The sequence below is a fragment of the Helianthus annuus genome, chromosome 16 (genome assembly GCF_002127325.2).
Source record: "Helianthus annuus cultivar XRQ/B chromosome 16, HanXRQr2.0-SUNRISE, whole genome shotgun sequence".
NCBI classification, from domain to species: domain Eukaryota; kingdom Viridiplantae; phylum Streptophyta; class Magnoliopsida; order Asterales; family Asteraceae; genus Helianthus; species Helianthus annuus.
The window spans coordinates 63,810,775-63,817,837 of NC_035448.2; the positions used below are offsets into that span (position 1 = coordinate 63,810,775).

General features: G+C 36.0%; 1 long non-coding RNA gene across 5 annotated transcripts; it reads left to right on the forward strand.

Moving 5' to 3' along the window:
* Positions 1 to 398: 398 nt before the first annotated feature.
* LOC110940394 lies at positions 399 to 5,629 on the forward strand. Of its 5 annotated transcripts, none has more exons than XR_004884271.1 (6): positions 399 to 1,035; positions 1,112 to 1,215; positions 2,009 to 2,077; positions 2,217 to 2,271; positions 3,255 to 3,879; positions 3,997 to 4,568. It is a non-coding gene; the product is annotated as an uncharacterized LOC110940394 (long non-coding RNA). The 5 variants fall into 5 exon arrangements; XR_002593107.2 differs by having other exon boundaries at positions 413 to 1,035; positions 3,255 to 3,513; positions 3,762 to 4,568; XR_002593106.2 differs by having other exon boundaries at positions 414 to 1,035; positions 3,255 to 3,513; positions 3,717 to 4,568.
* The last annotated feature ends 1,434 nt before the right edge of the window (positions 5,630 to 7,063 follow it).

Consider the following 7,063-nt stretch of genomic DNA (forward strand, 5'->3'; position numbering starts at 1 on the left):
ATAAGTTTTAAAACTAAGTATTCGACAACTAATAGGTAGTGGCTTGGTTAAGGGAACCGACTAGAGCTTTAGCAGACCATAAGGCATCAAGAGAGCCTCCAAGGAGGCCTCACTAAGCCAAAGTGAACACAACTCATTCCAACTCTTTCCTTTTTTGCCCTACGACAAATGATGGATTTATGTTATGCCAAAGCTTATCATTTGTATGTGTTTAGAAACTGTTAAAAGGGTATATATATAGGACCAGTTTAATAATACAAATGATGTTATAAAATGTTACTTATAATTATATATATATATATTAAACCCATTAAGTCTAACTATCTTCCAAATCGATATCCACCGTTAGATCTTGCTAAAATGAAATCTGGGCCGTTTAAACTCACTAAAATAACCGCTTTTGTGGTGGTTTTTGTGGCGGTTCCAAGAGGTTATGGTCGGTTTTTGTATGTGGTGGTTACCTCCATCTTTTGCTACCCATTATCTCCATAACTCAACCACCTAAATGTCACATTTAACCGTTTCAAGTATTGATTCTCTCTCACGTCTCTGAATCTACGCTCCCCTAACTTCTCTCTTTGCCGGTTACCTATTTTTCGCCAGTTTACAGCGGTTGTCTCTCCCCTAACTTCTCCCACCACGTTCGTCTACCACTGTGTATAAAACTATCATCAGTCATCCTCTCCAATCCATTATACACCATCCTCTCGAATTCTCTGCTCCTCTCTCACCAAGAAAACCCAAATCGACAATCGAATTTTCTCTGGCCGTCTCTCCCCCAACCAAATCCAAATCAACAATCAATTGTTGATTTGCATCCCTAACCCAAAAGGCATAGGAGCATCTAATTGTTTACACCCAAATTGGAAAAATTAGGGTTCGCTTTGTTAAATGTGAAGTGAGTCGCCAGCCACTCGTGTCCACCGTAACCTTCGTAATTGGAGAGCTTTTATTATGTTCAATCAGCATCACAATATGTATGTTCTGATGCTCTCAAATCAGATTGTTGAACCCGTTGTTTACAAGTTTGCTCAGGTAATTTACATTTCAGTTTGTTAGGGTTACCTACTTACAACATAAATTCCACACTTCGATCTTTCCTTCTGTGCAGTTCGTCACCATCTTCTCTGGCAGCCATCATCCGCCTCCTCCTGCCAATTGTTGTGCTTCCTTGATCAGCCATGGATACCCAAGGAAGGGACATCACCTATAAAGGTACCATTAATATCCCTAAATGTTGTTGGCACTACATATGCAAATGCTCTGATATTATATTGTATTGTTTGATCTCTATCTCTTTATTCTTTATTTCTTTTATATATCCTTTTCTATTGTTTATGATGCATTTTGTAAATAAATAAAATTTTAGATTACTACTGGTATTTTTATCACATATATTACTTTTTTATACTAGGGATGGGGCTTAAGGCGCAAAAGTATAATATTGTGGCTGATAATTTAAATCAAAGTTAGCCAACCATGGTATTTTCTGCATAACAATTTAATTAGTGTTCGTTTTAGAACAAATCATGTGTTCATGACCTAAAAAGGGTTGTTGCAAAACTTAAGAAGGCGCATGTTGGTAATCAATGAGGGTGAAATATATACTTCAACTAAAGTGTGTTTTTGTAACAATTTTGCGCTGATGTCAGTTGTGACACCCTATTCCCATGAACTGATAGGGCACATAGTTAGTATACTGCAGTTAACTTTGTTATCTACTCTACATGAATTGGTATTAAGATACAAATAAAATAGTTTTGTTGTATTTGTGTAAAATAAAATATGGCCAGAAGTACACTACTACATTGTGCTTATTTGCAATTAATTTGTTGATTAGAAAAACCGCTCTTCAAGTCAACTGATGAATAGATTGCTTTTGGATTGGTTATGTTCTATCTTTTACGGGTCAAATGGGTAAAAGTAAAAGAAATAAGTGGGTTATGTTCCTAACCCACCCATTTTGGAAATGTTTGGAATAAACATCATTGTGTTTTGGTTGGTGCAGGGAAAGACCATCGTCAACTCAAACATCCCTATTTGAAGTGGGTTTCTCTGCTTTATAGTTTGACGAATGGTATATTTTTTCATCATTTCTTGCAAAAAAAATAGCATATATGAGATTATAAAAGTCATAAACACCATAGCAATTGTGTATTCTGTGATTGATTGTATACATGGATTAATTGTTGGTTTTATTGTTTGTGGTTTTACAGAGTCATAAACATCATTGCTTCACTGGAGGCAGAACTCAAGTTGGTTAGAATGGAGGTAAGGACGCTAAACTTATACCCACCAATTGATTTTAGACGGCACGCTAAGAAAGAAAATTTTCAATCATGATTGGAGGCAATTTGCCCACATCAAACATTTTGCTGTTGACAATTTTATTCTTACACGTAACTGTTTTGTTGGACTATTTCTGTGACGTGAGGCTAAAATTGTGAAAAAAATGTTTTGTTCTAACTTTTACCTTATTATAAATAACCAACTTTTTTAGGAAAGAAAAAATCATCAGTTTCAACAATCTAATACAAGGTAACAAACTTTCTGAAGCTTGGATTTAAGGTAATATGATCTGTTAGCTAATAATTTTGATGGAGTGGTAATTTGTCCATAAGAAAAAGTGATTTTACGCAATAAATGTGAAAAAAATGTATCATTTATTGCGTAAAATTACTTTTTGTTATGGACAAATTACCTCTCCATCAAAATTGTCAGTTACCGGATCATATTACCTTAAATCCAAGCTTCTTAAAGTTTGTTACCTTGTACCAGAATTGTTGAAACTGATGATTTTTTCTTTCCTAAAAAAGTTGGTTACTTAAAATAAGGTAAAAGTTAGACCAGACTCATAAAATATAAGGGAAATACTCGACAAGTAGAATGGACTGGATACAAACAAGTGGGCCTGGAAATTAAAGTGTACTGGGATAAACCATTGCTTATGGATTTGTTGTCTTTTAAGTGGACTGGTACTAAAGTGGATCTCAAAAGAGGAAAACATGGGCTGTAGCTTTATAAAAAATAATGAGAAGGCCCATAAAATAAAATAAATGTGGATTATTAGATGGGATTCTTATGGTGGAATTAATTTGTTGGGCTCGATGACTGGGAATCTTGTAAATTGTCATGGGCCTATACTGATTGGGATGGGAGTTAATATGGAAAAAGTCTAAGAAGCATTGTAGGTGAACTTGGATATTCGGAGGTGGTTGATGATTAAATGCAATTGCGTTTTGTGTTGGGGACAGGTTAATCCTTCAGAGTCTTTAAACCGGATCATCGATAAAGAGTATAAGAGTATGGCATAACGGATGTGCAGAAAAAACGAATTATTGATGCCCTTCGGAGTGATGCGAGAGCGGTTAAAGCGGAGGATCATGAAGAGTGGGTTGACGGGGAGTGGGAGTTCTTTTACGATAAATGCATGGAGCTAAGACTTTTGTGACGAGGATGTTTACGAAGATGATAGTGGCTCAGTCCAGTTTTTATCGCAACTCGCAAAGACGGGTAAATATTTCGATCCCATAGTTGTGAAACCTCCTAAACGTTAATTTTATGTGTCTTTCGTTCCTGTTTAATGGGTCTGTTTTTTGGGTTTTGGGTTTGTGTATGTCTTTGTGTCGGTTGGTGTTGGGTGGTGCTCGTAAGTTGCTTTTATTCGGAACTTTTTGTTTGATTTTGTTTGGCCGATGGTTGATCTTTTTTGGCAGCAAAGCTGGTTGTGATAAGCTGGGAAAATTCTGGTTTGTTTCCAGGTTTTTTAAGATTATGTTGGCTGGTTGTGCTCTTGGCGTCCTGGCTTGGTGTCCGGATTCGAGTGTCCGGGTTGGGTATTTTGGTGTCCGGGTCTGCCCCTACCGATCGTTCCATTTGGTCAGTGACTTTGTTTTATCATTCCGGTCCTTTTGCTTATGTCCGAGTCTGTGTTTTGGGATTGGTTTCCTCTGATTTTATGTTTAAGTCTGAGTCTGTCCTATTTTTCTGCGTTAGTCTGGGTCTGCTCCGAGTGTGCTGTTTGGCTCCGGCGTCAAGTCATGAACTGGGTCTGTTCAGCGTACATGCTTCGGGTTTATCTCACTAGATTTATGCTTGGAAAAAGAACAATTCTTTGGATGGTTATTTTTGTTGTTTTGATTGGGTTTGTTTCGACTGCCCGGGTATGTTGTATGGAGCCGAGTGTTTGGTTTGGTATGATTTTGGTCTGAATCCCGGGAATGGGTCAGAGCTATGGAGCACGGGGACACCAGTTTGCATCGAGTACCTGTCCCGGGGACGACTCGGGGACGGAAACGCCTAGGGAACGGCTTGGGGACGTTTCCCAAAAGTACCCGGATATTGGGGACTTCTACAAAACCGTACCCGATATTGGGTACTTCCAAAATAAAGTATCGGAGACGTTTCCTAAAATATTTAGGGTTTTAACCCTTTGATTTGATTTTATTTGACTTTGATAATTTTGATAATCATTCCGTATGCAAGAGAATATTTGGATGCTTTTATAACCATTCTGTATGCTCCTGTTTCTCAATATTTGAATGCGAGAGAATATTTGGATGTTTTGATAACCATTCTGTATCCTCCTCTATAATAACCATTGATTGTTTATTGTTTATTTGAGAAATTGAGGAACATAGAATAGAATAAGGAACAGAGAATAGAATCAATAAATTGAATGTTCCTATTTCTCAATTTCTTGAAAACCCAACAAAACGGCAAAACAAAAAAAAAATACTATTTATTAAGTCAACAGAGAATAGAATAATCAATTAACGATAATTAATTACCTATTGTTTATGTATTGGTTTTTTGTTTTGGCGGCTCTCTGTTTGAGGGTGCGCTTGTGAATAATAGTTAACTTTCAAAAAAAAAAAAAAAAAACCTATTGTTTATGTAGTGTTTTTGTAGTTTAATATATTTTTGGACTTTGTTTAATATATTTTTATTTTTTGGACTTTGTTTAATATAATTTTATTTTTTAACATTATTTTTTTTGCCATACCCGTATCTTGTATTTTTGAATTTTGTCGTTCCCGTACCCTTATCCGTGCTACATAGGGTCAGAGTTTATGTGCTTGGCAGGTTATAATCCGGGCTTTTGTCCCGGGTTTCCTGGTTTGATCTCCGAGTTTTTGATACAGATTAGCTCAAGTTTTATTGTTCCGACTTTGTGCATCGGGCATGTTTTAATTTGGGCTCTTTTATATTTAATCAGGCTTGGTTGCGGTCCTGGTTTGCTTATGGAATACGACCCTCTTGGCTGGCCCAATTTATTTCCTGCTTGTGTGGCTTTAATTACTTTGGCTGCTATCATGTGGAAGGCCCACGACATGGGTATTATTTATTTGAAGATTGAAGGCCCAAAGTTTTTGGATTTTTGGATACCAGTGTTATGTTTGTTGTAAGTTTATGTAATATTGTTATGCTTGAAAAGGATATTATTTCTATTTCCTACTAGGAGTTTATTTTTTAGTAGGCATAGTATGGTTTTCGGTTTTGGTGGTTCCCAAAACATGTTTTGGGAGTCCAAGTGTTACGGGGGTTATGCCCCTCCAACAAATACATGTAAAATCCTTTCATTTTATTAAAGTTTGTCGGGCAAAAGCTCATTTACCAAAAAAAAAAAGTTAATAAGTCATTTTTGTAGTGTTTGGATAATGTGTTGAGAAGAGTTTTTGTGGCCTGAAAAGAAGAAAAGGAAAGGTTAGATGGTTCTGACTTTTTCAAAAATAAGAAAGGGTGATGGAAAAGGAGAAGCAATCCCAAACACCGTCAATATAGATTATCTTTGTTTGTTACGTAGTTAGCGTAACCCGTCCACCAGACGGGTATTAAACTAGGTAACCCTAACAAACTGAAATGTAAATTACCTGAGCAAACTTGTAAAGAACGGGATAAACAATCTGATTTGAGAGCATTAGAACATACAAATTGTGATGCTGATTGAACATAATAAAAGCTCTCCAATCACGGAGGTTATGGTGTTATGTATTACTTAAATGTATCCTCTTGACTTTCTAAATTTATTTATTCGTGGTTATGTCAAGTGTTTTAATTGGTTGGATTGTTGTCGTATAAAAACGTTAACATGTCGAAAAGAGGCCACCTTTGAGGTTAAAGAGAACGATCCAAAAGCTGAGAAAATATAGGCAGTAAACCAACCATATTTGAATGTTACTACACTTTCCCCCAATGTTGTCTATCGTTTACTTTTTCATTAAAATGACACAATTTCATGTTTTACCACTCTATCAGTTTTATTTTATATTGTTTTGTGGTTGTACACTCTTCATGTTCGTTTTACTTTTATAAATTAAAAAATGGTGCTTTTGTTTATAATGTTCTTTAGACTTGTGTTCACCTAACGTGGGTGTTTGGGATTGTTTATTTTGAGCTGCTTTTAAGTTTTTGACTTCTTAAAAGTTAATATGTCATTTTTGTAGTGTTTGGATAATGTGTTTTGAGAATGCGTTTCACTGATTTGAAAAGAAGAAAAAGAAAAGTTCGATGGTTGTAATATTTTCAAATAGGAGATGGAAAAGAGGAAAAGGGAGAAGCAAACCGAAACACCATCAATATACATTGTCTTTTTTTGTTACCTTAGCGTAACCCGTCCAACGGACGGGTATTAAACTAGTTATGTTTGTTTGTAATGTTCATGGTGCACACGAATAGGACTGGAATGGATAATGGCTAAAGGGCTTGGATGGCTAAAGGATTGGACTTGGGCTTAGAGTTTTGGGCTAGATGCTAGTAGCCGGGTACCAGTCAATGCAAGTGGACAAGTTCCAGTGGCGAATCCAATGTTTTTTTTTTTACTGGGGTCCATTTTTTGGTGTAAGAATTTTTCACAACCAATTATTAAAATTTTCGGGTCGGTCATCGTAGTCGGGTCAGGGCTAAGAAATAATATAGAATCATTTAGTGGACATGCAAACACTACATTAGTAAGAACCATTTTGAAGCATCAAATTATCAAATAGTGGTAATTAATAAGTTGCTTGGAACCAACAACACAATTACTTCACATAACTTCAAACTTTTCTTTCAGGTTTTTTTT